The sequence below is a fragment of the Gopherus evgoodei genome, chromosome 7 (genome assembly GCF_007399415.2).
Source record: "Gopherus evgoodei ecotype Sinaloan lineage chromosome 7, rGopEvg1_v1.p, whole genome shotgun sequence".
Taxonomy (NCBI): domain Eukaryota; kingdom Metazoa; phylum Chordata; order Testudines; family Testudinidae; genus Gopherus; species Gopherus evgoodei.
This window is the reverse complement of record NC_044328.1, coordinates 34767805-34785560: the sequence shown is the minus strand read 5'-3', so window position 1 is coordinate 34785560 and position 17756 is coordinate 34767805.

Sequence of the window (17756 nt, the reverse complement as noted above, 5' to 3'; positions counted from 1 at the left end):
TATAGTATTTGCTGCTTTTGGGGTAGGGGGGTGTCTGCTGCTGCCTCCTTGGTTACTTCTGGTTTCACTTGGAGACTGATTGACCAGTCAATCTGTAACTCTGGTGTTTGTATCTTTGAGGTCTACTTTAATACTCAGTCCTGCAATGAGTGCAGGGATTGGACTAGATGACCTCTTGAGGTTCCTTCCAGTCTTATGATTCTATGTTCTACACGTTTGGGAGAAAAACTGGCTACCTAGTTTGAGTACTTAAATTGATGGCTATTTTGTATTAGTTCAATAACTGGAATACAAGACGAAGAAAATAACCTGGAAACAAGAGTCGCCAGTGGTCGTTAGTCCCCAGGCCCTTGGTTTATTTGGAGAATTGTCAGGGTTGGCAAAATTGCAGAGGCTGGCAGCTGTGAATGGATGGACTCCAACACAAGCATCTGGATTCTGTTTCTCCTCTTACAGAAAATGCTAATGGTGGCATGAAAATCCCTCTGTGTTTCATTTAAATTAAGTCATTTTAAGTTTCACCCTAAAATACTATCTTGTTGTACCTCCCAAAACAGGCTGCTTCTGTTCCTGCAGTGTAAATGTTCCACTTGAAATATGTGTCTATCTTTTTATAATTCCTGCAGAACCAGAAAATTATACATACATCAACAGTAGTACAAGTAAATAATGTGCATTTAATATCTTGAATGTTTAACATGCCCAAAATCCATGCAAGCTCAGACAGTCTAGTAAACTTTTCGGGTATTCTTCCCACTCAATCTTTGATTCTGATGGGGGTATGAGCAGTAGTTTCAGGCTCCGTTGTTGCTATCATTGTTTCACTTACTGTCATCTTTTAGGGAAAGAAAAATGTACAATCAAACATTCTAGCTTTTTGAAGGAAAACCATAAAGTCATCTAGTGCATGAATGTCACACTTGGAAAGAGGAAAACTGATATAAAGGCAACTCTGATCTTCCACAAACGGACAAAATTAAGTGGGGGGGAAAAGGTTTAAACTAACCAGTTTTGTGGGGGGGGGTGGTTGTTTGTTTGTTTTAAATTGTATGGCACTTTAGTAAAAGCAATGAGGGTCATCCGTGGGTGAGCCATTCCAAGGAAATTAGTTTCAATATACTAAGTGCATATGTCCTTGCAGTGCTACTCATAGATGCCAGACAATCCGTTCCAAATGTCACTAGTCGGTGCGTTAAACTGGGCTTCCTCTGAGAGGCTGTCAGTGTAGATAGTGCTGTTGTTGTTCATAATGTGTAAAACAACATGTTATGTTTCTATTTGGGCAATATAAAAACAATTTGAGATTCTCTGTACGTTATTTAGTGCAAAATGATACTAATTGGTTCAGAGAAACTCCATTTAAAAAAGATGAACAGACACCATGCCAGGCTTTCCGATAGGAAAGCATTTATACATTATTGATACTATGGAGGCAAGTATCATTGTCCTTGTTCACATTACGCAGTAGAAAGATATAAGGATATTTACAAATAGAATGTTAGCTTTGGTGATTCATTCAGAATTTGCCTGAGCTCTTTCAATATACACTTCTACCCCATTATAATGCCACCAGATATAACACGGTAAAGCAGCTTTCCGGTGGGGCAGGGCTGTGCACTCTCGCGGGTCAAATTAAGTTTGATATAATGCGGTTTTACCTATAACACAGTAAGATTTTTTTGGCTCCCGAGGTCAGCGTTATTTTGAGGTAGAGGTGTAGTATGAAAGCTCATTGATGTGATGATGATTATTTGAGTGCCTACAGACACCCAAGCAAGCCTTATTGCGTTGGGCATTGTATAATACTTACGAAGACATGGTCCCTGCCCTGAAGAACTCAGTCTATGGCTCTGATCCAGCAAGATGCTAAGTATCTATTGAACTTGAAATGTGTATCCCATTGAATGAATTTAAACTTAAGCATGTGTTTAAGACTCTGATTCAGCGCTTAGGCATATGCATGTCTTTAAGCACGTTAGTAATCCCACTGAAATTAGTGGGCCAATTAAGATGTAACAGGATGCCAAAAGTTACATGTGCTTAAGTACTAAGGGCCTAAGTGCTAAAGACCCAGTCATGCACATTCCTAACTTTACTCAGATGAGTAGTCAGTACCCTTTTCACAGGGTCAGACCCTAAGGCCCCATGTAGATACCAGTTATAGTTGACATATTTGAAAAATTGGCCACGGATGGTGTTTAAAAAGATACAATCAGTAGGTGCATACGTTACACTCTTATTATTACTTACGACAATTGACAGAAACTATGCTTATTTGGGGGCGGATGCCGTCACCCCTATTTTGATTCTGTTAACTGATTTTCTCCAGAATAATTAAAGACATTACTCCTTAGTGAGGGCTATTTCCAGTCAAATTTCTCTTTTCCTATTTTCAGACATTCTGCTTAGAGCATTTAAAACATATTAACAAAATGAATGGTTGTTTTTTTTATTATTATTTTACCTTTCCCCATGCTGAACCATGGAGCAACTTAATCATGGTAGGAAGCAATTCTTACAGACTAAACCGTGATACTTCACTCATGCTAAATAGGGCCTTACACCGGTTTATGAGTAGTCCTTCAGACATCCGTGGGGCTAACTTGTAGAATAAGATACTGTTCAGTGTGAAAAAGGATCTAACAATCTGGTGCTTTCTGAGTGTGAGACTAAACTGTATGCATATCCCTTCTTTTTAACAATATATAACATTTTCCTTAAGCAAATGCAGATGAGTATATTAAATGATAAATAATAGATCCTCATAGAATATTCTAACTTAGAGAAACGGTCTTTCTAAGCCTCAGAAGTAAGGACTATAAAGATCACTGAGTGGCTTGGAGTTTTGTGGGTTTGTTTTTTTAGGTTTTAAAAGCGACTTTGAATTATTTAAGTCTTCATTTTCAAAGGTCAATAATGTCAGCATTTACATCAAGTGAAATTAAGGGCACGCTATATCCTATATCCCACCACTCTCCATCCATCTTCTGCTGCATGCAATTTTTCTTTTAACATGGTAAGTATTGAGAGAATCTCTATGTATGCTGTATTTATGTAACGTTTGTTAGTGTGAGCATAAACCAGTAGACTACACCAGTAGATTAGGAAGCAGGAGCTGTCAACTTGAAATCAATTTCTCTATTAATAAAATGCCTTAACTGCAAATATTGATAGAATTATTCTTTTCCGAGAGCAAATTGTGAAAAAGAAGAGAGATAATGATGCAGAAACATAACACCTGCTTTTTTCCTAGATCTTCTAGTTACCTTTGTAGAGACAGAACCACAGAATTGTCCCCTGTGGACAGATGAGATGATAGTTCAAACTTAGTGTCTGGGAGTTGTGTACAATGAAATAGTTTAGAATAACAGATCAGCCCTCTTTTAAAAATATCCTAGATTTTATTTTATTCAGGTAAAGTAATCAAACAAATATCTAAGTGCAACAACTACTGATTTTACTTAGTAAAAATGCCTTGGGTCATAGCTTATCAGAAAAGTAGATTGCTTATCATAACCCCTATAACTGGACAATACTAAATATTCCCTGGTTTAAAGATGAACCTTGATAATATTTATGACATCATACTTCAAATAAATGTCATAAATTCTCAATAAACTATCAAATATAGCAATTACAGGTAAGGGCTTGTCTCCATAGGAAGAAAAGCCCAGAATGGCAAGTGCAGAATAGTTATTCTACATTAGCTCCCAGTGTGGATGCTCTTTCACACTGAGTGCCTTTGTGTGGTTTAGTTTAATCATTGGATTAAGCTAAACCACACAAAGCCAGAGGCATTCAGTGCAGAGTGAGTGTGTCTGCACAGGAAGCTAACACAGAATAGCTATTGCACTTTAAATTTACATCTAGCTATTTTTCACTCATTTCCCCATGTACACAAGCTCTTACCAAAAGAACCTGAAGTAAATATTTCAGGCAGAACATTTATTTTAGCTAGGTTTACTCAATTTAGTGAAATAACCATGAGTTTAGGATTTGTATTCATTTTTTGCATTAACAGATGGTACTTTGCGCAGCAAAAGTTCCACCATTTTTCTGGACTAAGAGATATTTCATACAGGGCGTGGAAATATTTGGTTTCTGCTTATTTGAGCACTATATTTTTATCTTCCTCCCAGGGCCGGTGCAAGGATATTTTGCGCCCTAGGCAAAAATTCCATCTTGCGCCTCCCCCAAATCACATACATTATACACAATACACGGGCACAGAGTAACATGTTATAATTTAGAATTTATGTTTCCGCGCTTTAAGTTTAGCAAATTTAGAAACAAGTTCCTCCAAGTCAATGTTGTGAGCAATGTCATGTACTATTGACAAGGTAGTTAGCCCAACAAGTCTTTGTTGCAACATTGATGTTTGCATATATATTTTTATCAACTTGAGCTTCGAGAAGCTTTGCTCACCACTGGCCACAGAAACTGGGAGAGTCAAGAGGATGCGAAGAGCAATAACTGTGTTAGGGACACTATCTGTCAGCTTATTTTCCCATATGAAGTTCAATACATCTTGGGGTGATGAACTCCTTTGGACTCGTCTTGCAATAGCTTGCAATTCACTGCACAAGTCAAAGGCATCAATATCCTTGGATTCACCATGTTGCAAAGCTTTCTCCAGATTCAAGCAATGTTCCATAATTTGCTTTGGTGTTTTATTTTGCAAACTCTAAACATCATATATGAAGCCAAATACTGAACTAATTTGCTGCATCAATGTGAATCTTTCTTCAACCGAATGTATTGCTGTGTCAATGACTGCAAAGTAAAAGTTCACTTTGAATTTTTCTTTCGGATCATAAATAGGTTCGTCATCTGCTTCATATGTGAACTGCTTCCTCTTCTTTCTAATACGGATTGGATCTGGTTCAAAAAGTGCCGGTACATCCAACTCCTCCGCAAGTTCACCTGCATCTACCAATGTTTTCTCAAAGGCTGCGTCACTTCTGCGGCCCACAAGAAACTTCTTGGTTTCTCCAAGTTGATTAATGGCATCACATATATCAAATTCTTTTGCCTGAAGTTGTTTGCTTGTTATGTTGATCTCAAACAATATGTCATACCACAAAACAAGAGAAACAAGAAACTTGAAACTAGAAATGGCTTTTGTAAGAGCCTTTGCATCAACTCCTGATGTATTGCCAGATGATCCTGTCAGAGTATTGTCTTCATAGATGTATACCAGAGCACCACAGATGTCACCAATGAAAGCAGGATGGAAAAGCTCCCCCCCAAGAAGACCTAAGACATGATGGCTGGATACATAAACAGACACCTGTCCCTCATAGGCACTACCTCATAACATGCCAATTTTGCTCAGGACAGAATATCATAGAGGAATACTATGCATTCAGTGGTCTCTACACTGGCCAAGCAACAGCATGACAACTAACCTAACCAGTCCATCCAACTTTTTTGACTGCTTCTTGGGCACTGGTGAGGGGTAGCGGTGCCAGACTGAGCCCGGTGATGGGTGCACTACAAATCTACAAACTGAGGCAAGGTGCTGGGCCTAGAGTCCTGCTGAGGCTGCTGTCCTGCACCAAGTGGAGCACAGCCTCCATGAGGAGAGAACTCAAACAAATATCACGCTCTTTCTGCATGATTCCCCCAAGCACTTCTTCAGGCAGCTGCTATGGGGGTCACTCACAGGCTTAGGCCTGCTTGTTGCAGGCAAAACACAGCAGCAGGGCTTAAAACTCAGACAGGGCTGCCAAGAGGACTCAGGGGGCGTTGGGCAAAGCAAAATCGGGGGCCCCTTCCATAAAACATTTGCAATACTATAGTAACATGTATTAGGAAATATAAAAAATAATTAGTGAAATACATTCAAAAATTAATTTGTAATAATTTGAAAATAAACTAAATACATTATTTAAAAATATTAAAAGCTGTAATGGTATGTATACATTTGCAATTACATAATGGGCAGTTGCTGGGTGATTGTGATAGTTGGTACCAATGGGCTGTCGTTGCCTGGGGGTGGTGCTGGGCTCTGGGTTCAGGGGTGCCCAGCTCACAGGGGCTGGGCTCAGGGATGTGGGGAGATAGGGTCAGGGGGGTGTCCAGCTCAAAGGGGCTGGGATCAGAGCTGCGGGTCAGGGGGTTTCCAGCTCAGAGGGACTGGGCTCGGAGCTAGGGGTAAGGGCTGTGGGGGGATGAGGTCGAGGGGGTTTCCAGCTCAGAAGGACTAGGCTCGGAGCTGGGGGTCAGGGCTGTGGGGGGGATGGGGTCAGGGGGTGCCTGGGGGCACTGGGGCAGCTCAGCTCTGCAGGCCGCTGTTCTCTCCAGCTGTCCAGGCACAAGGGGAGCAGGAGCAGGGACCAGCTAAGGACCAAGGGGGCAAGAGCACAGGCACCTGAGGCTGACCCATGGGGAGGCACTTGCTTACCTTGCCCAATGCATGAGTGCTAGGGTCCTCTTTCTTCCTCCGCTCCACCAGACCACTGCTGAGGCTCTTTTCTTCTCCGTGCCCCTCGCTGGGGCTAACGTGGAGGCTGAGCGGGGCAGCCGCGGCTTTCTTCCAGAAGCGAAGCCCTGGTGTTGCGCCGCTGTCGCAGTGCCCCTGCCACATGCCCTAAGCAGAGCTGTGCAGCTCTGCCCAGCCGCCGGCGCCCCCGCCGGGCAACAAGAAAAATTGCAGAGGCTGGAGCCCCTGCTCTGGGAGGGAGAGGGATTCTGAGCCTCTGCCTGCAGCTCAGGGATTTCCCTGGGTCAGCGCAGCCACCGTCAGCTCAAACCTCTGTGCTGCCGCGGCAGCACACTGACCCCAGGGGTGCCCTGGGCTGCTGGGCTGCCGTGCCGGTGCCCTGACCCCGGGGGCGCCCTGGGCTGCCGGGCTGCCGCAGCGGCTCCCTGACCCCGGGGGCGCCCCGGGCTGCCACGACTGCGTCCTGACCCAGGGGGCGACCTGGGCTGCCGGACTGCCACCCTGACCCTGGAGGCGCCCTGGGCTGCCGCGCCAGTGCCCTGACCCCGGGGGTTGCCCTGGGCTGCCGGGCTGCCACCCTGACCCCGGGGGCGCCCCGGGCTGCCGCAGCTGCGTCCTGACCCCGGGGGCGCCCCGGGCTGCCGGGCTGCCGCGGCGGCGCACTGATCCCGGAGGCGTGCCTGGCTGCCGCTGCGGCGCGCTGATCCAGGGAGCGCCCTGGGCTGCTGGGCTGCCACCCTGACCCCTGGGGCGCCCCGGGCTGCCGTGGCTGCGTCCTGACCCCGGGGGTGCGCCGGGCTGCCAGGCTGTCGCAGCGGCTCCCTGACCCCGGGGGCGCCCTGGGCTGCCGGGCTGCCACCCTGACCCCAGGGGCGCCCTGGGCTGCAGCGGCTGCGCGCTGACCCCGGGGGCGCCCTGGGCTGCCGGCTGTAGGTAGCTGCTGCCGCGGGCAGCTCAGACTGCCTCTCCAGCAGCAGCGGCTGCAACCATTTAAAATTTTTTTTGAGGGCGCCGCTTTTTGGCGCCCTCAAATCTTGGCGCCCTAGGCAACCACCTAGTTCGCCTAAATGGTTGCACCGGCCCTGCTTCCTCCATTGTATGATCACTCGTGAAGTTCTGCCAATAAACCATAAATATTAGTTTTTCAGTAGTTGCATTTTAATCACACTCTTTAAAAATTACTTCTGCACATGCATCCTTCAAACCCATAGCTGTGGTACCCTCTCATTTGGAGAGCTAGAAATAAGAAGATGCTCAGCTTTAAATTTTTTTAAGTAAGGTTTTAGTCACTAGTCTAGCAAACTACTTGTATAAAAATCAACTGACAGCTAGAGAATAAAGGGACACTTAGGTGTGATCCACTTCTCAAGTAGGAGGTAGGAGGTGTCTTAAAGATCCTCCCCTCCCTCATGTGTCACTTTAAATAAAGGGTGAGTCAATTAAGTTGCACGAATCCCAAGGAATAAATGTTTAATCCTTCCTATAATCCATCAGACAGTCCTATGCATAGTGGTGTGATCACAGTGGACAAGAGTAGTTTAGGTTTTTGAGAGCAGCAACAGATGTTCCACAGTCCTATGCCAAACTGCCAGGACTTCTCAGACCTATTTCTAATAGTACCAATACTTCAGATTCCTAACTGACCACTTCCACATAAATGACGTAAACCAAGTACCTCAATAAACATATTTTCTAGTTTCATACACCTTCAGGCAGAGAAAAAATGTTAACATCTGTTTGAACTGCAGAATAATTTCGAAGTTTGCTTGCTTTTGAATTGTTGATCTGTAGGCTGAGTTGGCATAGCAACATAACAATGACAATTTTTTTGTGGAGGCAGTAGGTAGTATTCTAAATAGCATTTGTCAATCTTGCTATTTTAGAAATAGATACTAATCTCTCCTTTGTCAAAACTCAGCCTTGATTCTATATACTGTTGCTGTCAGATTTACTGTATTAGTAGAAATATGTTTTCCAGGGAACATTCATATTACAGCCCATCATGTAAACCTCAACTGCTCAGCATATTTATAGCAATTCAGTATTCAGAGAAAAGCAGTAGATATATTAATAATAATAATAACCAAAGTGGGGCTAGCTAGTCATAACAAATCTGTTTACTTGGGGAATTCAAAACCTTTTTCTATTTATGAATTTCTGCAGACTGGATTTGTTATGAATTTGTGCATTATTCAGATTTGAATAGTTTATGCAAAAATATTTCAGCCTATGCATAGCTCAGTGTATTGCTCCGCCGCTATTCACTGTAACAATTGCCTGGTATATTTGCTGTTCAGAATTTTAGTCATGTTTATATGATTTCTCACCTAAGTCACATGTCAGTTTTCCTGCTTCCTGTCTGAAATTTGAAACTTTTACAAGCTTCACAGCCTTGGCAAAGCTCCCCCAGCCAGACTCTCACCAGGTTGTTGTGCTTTTAAGCTGCTGTTGGTCTGGGTAGGCTCTAACACTGTCTTTGGCACAGCCTGTCTGTTTGTTTGGTACCCCTTCTGGCAGGGCCAGTGCAAGGATATTTTGCGCCCTAGGCAAAACTTCCACCTTGCGCCCTCTGCCCCCACTCCTCCCCCCAGAGCATTGCTTATTATAAACTTTCAAAAATGAATACTGCATAATGTGGCATTGTTCATTAGAATTAATACATATTAGGCTTGAAAATTTATTAATTTCATTATTTAGCCTACATATTTAATGAAAATAATTGAATAACCTGACAGGGTGTGGGGCTGGCTGGCTCTGGGCAGGGCAGGGGATGCGAAGCTGGTTGGAGATGGGGTGTGGGGTTGGCTGGAGACAGGGGGTGCAGGACTGGCTGCGTGCAGGGCAGGGGGTGTGGGGCTGGCTGCAGGCAGGGGCAGGGGCTGCAGCAGGGGCTGGATGGAAACAGGTAATGTGGGGCTGGCTATGGACAGGGCAAGGAGTGCAGCAAGGGCTGGCTGCATGCAGGGCAGGGAGTGAGGGGCTGGCTGTGAGCAGGGTAGGGGGTGTGGGGTGGCTGAAGACAGGAGGTGTGGGACTGGCTGTGGGCAGGGCAGGGGGTGCGGGGCTGGTTGAGGCAGGGAAGGGGGTGCAGGGCTGGCTGTGGGCAGGGGGTGAGGGGCTGGCTGGATACAGGGGTGTGAGGCTGGCTAGAGACAGGGCAGGGGGTGTGAGGCTGGCTGTGGGCAGGGTAGGGGGTGCAGCAGGGGTGGCTGCGGGTAGCGCAGGGGGTGAGAGGCTGGCTGGAGGCAGGGGAAGGGGTGTGGGGCTGACTGGAGGCGGGGCAGGGAATGGGGGGTTGGCTGCAGTCAGGACAGGGGGTTCAGCGGCCATGGATGGAGCTGGAGCACAAAGAGCAGCTGCAGAAGGAAGAGCTGTTGGACAGAAGCTTCTGTGAGGAACCGGCTCTGTCCCATGGAGAGGTACCACTGCGGGAGGCGCCCCTGCAGCCCCTTGCCCTCTCAGCCTCCTGGGCACTGGCTCTCTGCTGCTCACTCCCTAGGGGCTCAGCCCTGCTCCTCTTGCCCCCAGTCCCTCATTAGGCCTGGGTGCCTGTAAAGCATGCAGCATATCTTTGTACTGTGTTAATGACTCCTGAACTGGTGGGGGCTATGCCTAATTGCTGCCACTATCTCTTTCTTTGCTGGGCAATTAGATGACAATTAACTTGGAATAGCCCAGAGGGGTCAGAGTGGAGAAGGAGGGAGGAGAGACCTTTAGGTTTCAGTTCTGTGCAAAGCGGCTAACTTTTCTTTTCAGCTGCCTATAAACAAATCTAGTAGAGAAAAGAGTTTCTTCCCCACATCCCCTCCCCCAAAAAATCGGTTATGATTTTAATGGATCCAGAAGCAAAATAATTCTGCAATCAAAAAGACAAGTTTCCTGCTTTCCCTTCCACAAAGATCTATTTCCAACCCAGGTAACTTATTATTTATTATCTGTAGTAACTATGTTCTCACGTTTGAATGATACACTGTAGTGGCGTCGAAGTTCTTTGGAAATCCCTCAGCTCTTTTGCAGGAACAACTGTTGCACTAGATACGTTAGGGTGACTAGTTGGGGAGCACTTAGTTTTGTTGTTTTGGAAACGTTGAATGCATCTCATTTCCAGGGGCTGAGGGAATTACTGACTTTTTAGCATATCACCATATGTTTAAAATAACTTTTTTTTGCTTTGGTGAGATCAGCTAAATCAAGATAAATGTCTCATGGGGATATGAAAGCTCATTACTATAAATGCCTCTCTCCACATGGATAATGAAGGCCAGGATAAGAGCTAAAGAAAAAACAATGGCCTCTGCAGGCCCAGTGACATTTCTACTGAGTGGATTGACTCACTACAATATTAATATCTACTTAAGCACTTCCAAGTTTTGGAAAACAAAAACATTTAATGTTTCAAACAAAAAGTAAATTTAATTTGATATGAAAATGATTGTAGCATAACTGCAACATCAAAAGATCAGACCATGCAAAAGTTTCCTAAATTTATCAGAGGTACTTGAAACTGTCGCATTTGTTTATACAGTTACCTGCTCAATAACCCTAATTCATTTTTATAATACATTGTACAAAGGCAAATATTTTATATATCAACCTTCATGTAAAAATAGCTTTCAGCATATTGAGCCAGATCCCCTCTTTGAAGTCAATGGCAAAATTCCCATTGATTTCATTGGGAACTGAATATGCATGTTATTTGGAAAACAACTGTTTGTTCACTCTTTGCAGACTAGATGCACAGATTTAAAATGCATACTACTTCCTCATCCCTAAATGCTTAGAAAACAACTTGGATGTTTACACATGCTTATTATGACTAGAAATGTGTGAACAGCTGGGTCATTTTATTTTTCTTTTTAGTTAGTGTGTGTATCATAAATAATGAGGAGATGGGCGTTCAGTAGCAGTTGCATGGGAGTTTGGGGACTGTGTTTGAGGTTAGTTATCTTGTCACATTGCTGAGTTATTTGTTCTGATACAGTGGAATTATTAAATCCTTTTTACATAATATATTTTTGAAAGATTGGTGCCTGGAGCATTATATGGTCACTTTTTTTAGCTTTTAAAACTCTCAATAAATATAAAAAACTGTTCAGAGGTCTCTTATTCAATAGCTCTCCCCTTTCTCATGCATGAACTTTTCACTAAAAGCACCTTGCAGAGGGACTATTATTCATTTCAGATGTGCAGGATCTGTTACTGAGTATGTACAGTTATCCTTTAGCTACTGTAGCATATAGCTGCAATAATAATCCCTCAGTCTTGACACTATTAAACCTCCAGTTGGGAATAAGGACTATAGGAGTCAATTGTTTTGACACATGATCTTTGGAAAAATTAAGGAATTTGCTGTTTGGCAGCTATTAGAATATCTGATATGCTCAGCTGCCTAAGGATGCCCTTCAAAACCTGACTAAGCCACGTATATGTAGTAAAATGACAGCCAGCACAAGATCTATGAGCCACAAAAATCCCACTTAAAATAGAACTTAAGTACTCCATTGGCAAGTAAATGTTGCATCGATCATGTTCTGTCTCTCTCTGCAGAGGGGTGAATTTCACTCATGGTGAAGAATGGGGGACCTGCTTTTAGGCTGTACTGAACTATGAAACACTGATTCAGAAATATTGATACTGTGGGTGAGAGAGTCTCCTGCACTAACATCCTGCTCTAAACTCTACCAACTGATAAGTCCCCATCTGCCAACTGGGGAGAACCAATGTACAGCATGTCCTGTCCCTAGGGCTGAGGGACAATGGGTGTGCAAGCTCCTCTACCCTCATCATGTCTCAACCCTGATCAGGGGTAAAAGTAACTTACAGGACTTACCGGTACTTCTGGAGTCCTGAAGGGGCGTGGCCTCTCTCGGAAGGGGCGTGGCCTCTCAAGATTTAAAGGCCCTGGGGCATGAGCTGTGGCTGGGAGACCCAGGGCCTTTAAATCAACCAGGGGCTCGCAGCTGAAGAGGTGTCTGGGAGCCTCCCAGGGCTCAGGGGCAAATTAAAGGGCCTGGGGCTCTGGCCGCCAGGGGGAAACCCGAGCTTTGTGAGGCTGGGGCAGGTATTTAAAGGGCCCAGAGCTCCTGCCACTAAGGGGAGCTATGAGCCCTTTAAATCCCGGCCCCTACCCGGCTGCCGGAGCCACGGCCGGGATTTAAAGGGCTCTGGGCTGTCTGCAGCTGCGGGGAGCTCTGAGCCCTTTCAATCCCCGCCGTGGAAGCCGGTACAGTCCAGCACGGCGTACTGGCTCTTGCCGGTAAGCTGTACAGGACCAGACCGGTTTACTTTCACCTCTGACCCTGATCTAAGTAGGCCACAAGGTGAGAGGTTAGTCTCCATATTAAGCTAATTTTGTCTGAGTATTGTCACTTAGTTGATAAAGGAAATTTTCTGCTTTGTTAAGCACATTAAATATGCTATAGTAAAAAATATAGACTAGTAAGAAATAAGGTAAAAATTCCAATTTTTGAAGAAGAGAATACTTTTCCTGTGATTATACCAATTGTTGTCAATTCATATGAATAATTTTATGGGAATGTTATGGGTTGGAAAAAATAAAATCTCAGTTAAAATTACTTAGAATAATGTGAGATACTAAGAAAAATGCCAAAATCCAGCACTCCTGGTTGTTAGTTTATTCCTCACAACTAAAAAATTAGGCATATTTATTTTAAAACTGAAGAAGAAATAAGTGTGCTGAGGTTCTAACAACATTAAGTAGCTGAGCTGTACAAATAGAAACCATTCAGAATTCTGTGCATCCTTATGGAATTAAGGGGATTAGCAAAATGCTGCACTGTATCACTGAGATTTTTTTTTATATCATGGAACTGGAGAAAAGTAAACTTACTACTTTTTTTCTTTTAATGAAGGAAAAAAATAAAAGTGGTCCTAGATTTGGAGGGATAAGTGCTAACCTTTATCTGTAGTGAAATAATGGAACAAATATGAATTTTTAAAAAACCACTAAACCTCTAGACTAATGGAATTATGAGAAATACAGAGTATGGGTTTATAAAAATTAGATCTTATTGCCATAGAAACTGAAAGTTTCTTTTTGTAGAAACAGGCCCATACAACTCCCAAACATTGGAGTGTTCAGAATCTGGCTCTGGACTCAGATCTAAATTTTCCAAATGGCTTGTACAGTTTCTTTCTACTGACTGAAATCAAAGTCACAGGTTTGAGGACACAAACTTCAGGGTGTTTGAAATTTGAATACAAAAAAATTAGATGGCTTCACATTGTAAAATTTGTAGAACTAGAAATTAGTGGCTGCATGTAAAGTATTAAGTGTAACGGAGTTGGATTTTAGAACAGAATTTCATGAAATGAAATCTTAGTCTCAAAATTAAGTAATTTGGCTTGCAAATGAACACCACCATCTGGCTTGAAAACTGGCCAAGGGACCATGAACAAGAGTTATGATCAATTAATCATATTGATAGGAGAAGTCTAGTTAGGATATCACAAAAGGATATCGTGAGGTCTGGCTTTTATTAATGAAAATATTAAATATCTACAAGAAGGGGTAAAGAGCATGTTATTGAAATTTTCTGATACTAAGGGACAGGTTGTGATGGCCTCTGCATGACCACTAGGGAGGAGAGGTTTGGCATACAAGAAGCATCTCACAATATCAGTCCCTGGGATCTGGGAAGTGCAGGAACTGCTCATTACTACTTCCCCGGGGCGAGAGGAAGTGGTGCAATTTTCCTGAGAAAAGCCCGGAAAAAGACTCCTCTGTACCTTACACTGGTCCACAGAGTGGGGTGGGGAGAGGGGAGAAATACATTAGGGAACACTCTATGTCACTCTAATGTCCAATGCAAAGTGCAACCTTCCTTCCTACCACCCAAATGGTCATGTAGAGAGAGCAGCAGAGAGAGATTGTGCCTGCCTGAGGCACAATTTCCCTGGTGCTACTCCTGAGTAGGGCAGCTCTACATTGCTCCAGTGCAGGGCCTTCAGATAAATGCTAAGAGCTAGCCCTAATCTGAGGTGGGAGGACTGAGAAATAACCCAAAGACACTTAGAAACATGTGCAGACAATGTCAAAATGGAGCTCAACTTGGAAAAATGCAATACGGTTTAAAACAAACACAGACCTGCATATTAATAAACAAAATCCAGGTGGAAGACTAAGCCAGAATCCTGAGTTGAGTAGAACCCCCTGAAAGCAGAGACAGAAATGTGCTGAACACGGGGACTATACCTATCACCGATGGCAGGGAAAAAATGTGTAAGGGGGTGCCATTCAAAAATCTAGATCAATAGATCGGAGGACAGGCAAAACTATTTAACTATGCAGTGTAGGCATAGCTATGTCCTGACTATTAGAGAGACGAAGCATGCGAGGTGTAGTATCTTTTATTGGACCAACTTCTGTTGGTGAGTGAGACAAACTTTCCCAGACCTGAAGAAGAGCTCTGTGGGCTCAAAAGCTTGTCTCTCTCACCAACAGAAGTTGGTCCAATAAAAGATATTACTCCCACCCCCTTTGTCGCTCTAACTATTTAAGGCCATGTCTACACCAAAGTGCAGCTGCGCTGCTGTAAGATTCCTCATGTAGCTGTCCTCTGCTGAGGGGAGAGAGCCTCTCCCGTTGACATCATAAAACCAACTCCATGAGCAGCGATAGCTGTGTTGGAAGCTCTCCTGCTGACATAGTGCTGTGCACACTACCACTTATGCTGGTAAAACTGATGATGTGGGGTTTTTTTGTTTGTTTGTTCCCCCATCACCACCAACATAAGTTTTGCCAACATAAGTGGTAGTGTAGTAGGCATGGCCTACGTTTTCCTACACAGACTTTTCCTCAGCCTTCCAGATATAAGTATGGCCCATCAGCTCAACAAGGTATGATGCAAGCCTTATTTACAAAGTGAGTTCAGTGGGGGGCTCTCATATTTCTTGCTTGCAGAAAAGGCTGCTCTGGAGGCTAAACAAATACTGCTGCAGAGGCCGAATAAGCCCTCTTCAGCCAGTAAAAGATGGTCAGTCATTTCTCCATGCCATTACTTATCCTTGCCATGTGCAGCACTTTCATCCCAGCATTTAACCCAGTTTTGAGCAGTCCACTCTACTTAATTGAGTCACTTCTGTGGTTTTGCATGTGTTGGCAGTGTGACTAGAAAAAACTTTGAAATTTTAGATTAAAATAGCAAATCTCATATTTACTAAGAGCGACAATATAAATGATTTACTTAAGCAGCAATAGGTTGAATTATTTGGGGGAGCCTACAAAAAATAGCCCATCTTAATTAAAGATCCGTGCTTACAGAAAAGCTTAAAATGTCTTCAAAAGTGGCCTCTTTAGGAAAGACATTCAGTGCAGCTGCATTTCTGTTTCATTGCCATGGAATTACTATGGTAACAGTTGAAATGATGGCCACGTAAACCAGATAATACATAATTAAATTGCCACATAAACTGAAAAAAGATTATGCCAAGGCTTTCAGTTTGGGTGTGTAATTAATGCTCAGTTAGAAGTCAGAGAGGACTCTATAGATTCTTATCTTATTTAAAAAATCAAAATATAAAATAAATGTGATTAAACATAAGAGAATTAAGTACAAATTCTTCAGAAATATACTATTCAAAGAAAATTAAATTCTAGAGACAGAGAATTTTAAAGTTGTTAAAGTACATTGATAAATTAGGCAATCTCCTTGTTCATTCCTATATTCCAGGAAACAGAATCCTATCATTTGAAAACTCTTATGTAATCTCACTTGATTCTAAAATGCTAAAATTATGTGTGCGCTGGTCTTAGTGACCAAATGCCCTTAATAGCATGATAGCCCATTGCTGATTTTTACTCACTTATTTTGTCAGGGGTACGGTTTATCAAGATTTAGCCCCACACACTAGTTATGTGAGGGAAATGCTATATTCCTACTTCTGATTCTGATTGCATGCTGCACCTCTGCTTTCTATGCAGCCACCTCCTCTCTCATTTTACAGTACTGCCTCATAGCTCCCTTGCAGGTTGTCTTTTGACACTCAGTAAACTATTTATAATTGATCCTTCAAAGGAGCATGAAATTAGAAGTTGTTTGTGCTGTGAAGCATTTTTGGGGCCTGATCCACTCTCTTTCTGTTCCACTCCAGCCCTTTTACTCTGCTCTTGTGGTATAAAGGAGGTGAAAATGGTCCTGGGTAAATACATAAGGGTATGTCTACACTAGCAAGTTTCTGCATCACAAGTTATACCAATTTTATTAAAACGCTGGAATTAAACTGCTGTTCTGTGTCCATACTGTGCTCCTTGTGACAATGGAGAACATCCACATCAGCAGCTCTTGCAATGGCAAAGACAGTAGTGCATTGTGGTAGCTATCCCACTGTGCAACTAGCTGCAGGGTGCTTTGGGAAGGGTTTGCAATGTCTCATGGGGCAGGCACAGCATCATATGATGCAGGTTTCCCAATCCCATTATTCCATGGGCATCCTACTACATTGCCCCCTCTCCACCCCCCTTCAGTTGAAAAGCAGCTGGCAGAGTGTATGATAGGGAGTGTGTGTGTGTATGGAGGGGGGGAGAAAGACAGTGTGTTTTGGGGGACAGAGGGTGTGTCAGCACGCTGTCTTGTAAGTTCATACAGTGTCAGGAAGCAACCAGTCCTGAGGCAAGAGGAGGGGGAAACCTGACATCTGCCCCCACTTCCCTCCCTGGGCTGTCTGCACACCAATCTCTCTCTCTCACACTTGCACACAGAGTCTGCCACTGTGTTCAACAGCACCACATGAATGGTTTGCTTTGTGTCCTAGGGCAGATCAGCACAGCACACAATGAGTGTCAGAAACAGTGCTCTGAAAGGGGAGGGGTGCAGGTCTTCAGGGCAGCTGAGTCCAAAACAAGGAGCAAAGCAGTCACTTGAGGCATTATGGGGCAGCTCTGGAGGCCAATTACAGTGCAGAAAGTAATCAAGTGTCTACACTGGCAATAGAGCACTGGAGCCTCTGTGCAAATAGCCTTACGACACTCGTCGAGGTGGTTTTTTTGCAGCACTGCGACTGAGGAGTTTCTGTGCACAAAGTGGCTTGGCAGTGTGTGCACATTCACAGTTTGAGCACAAAAAGCTGCTTTACTGCACAGAAACTTGCCAGTGTAGACAAGCCATAAATGTAAATACGCTCACTGGATGGTGTAGAGCTACCAGAATGGCTCTGATTGTATGAGAAGTTACCACAGTATTTAAGTATCAGAAGGGTAGCCGTGTTAGTCTGGATCTGTAAAAGCAGCAAGGAGTCCTATGGCACCTTATAAACTAACATGTTTTGGAGCATGAGTTTTCATGGGTGAATA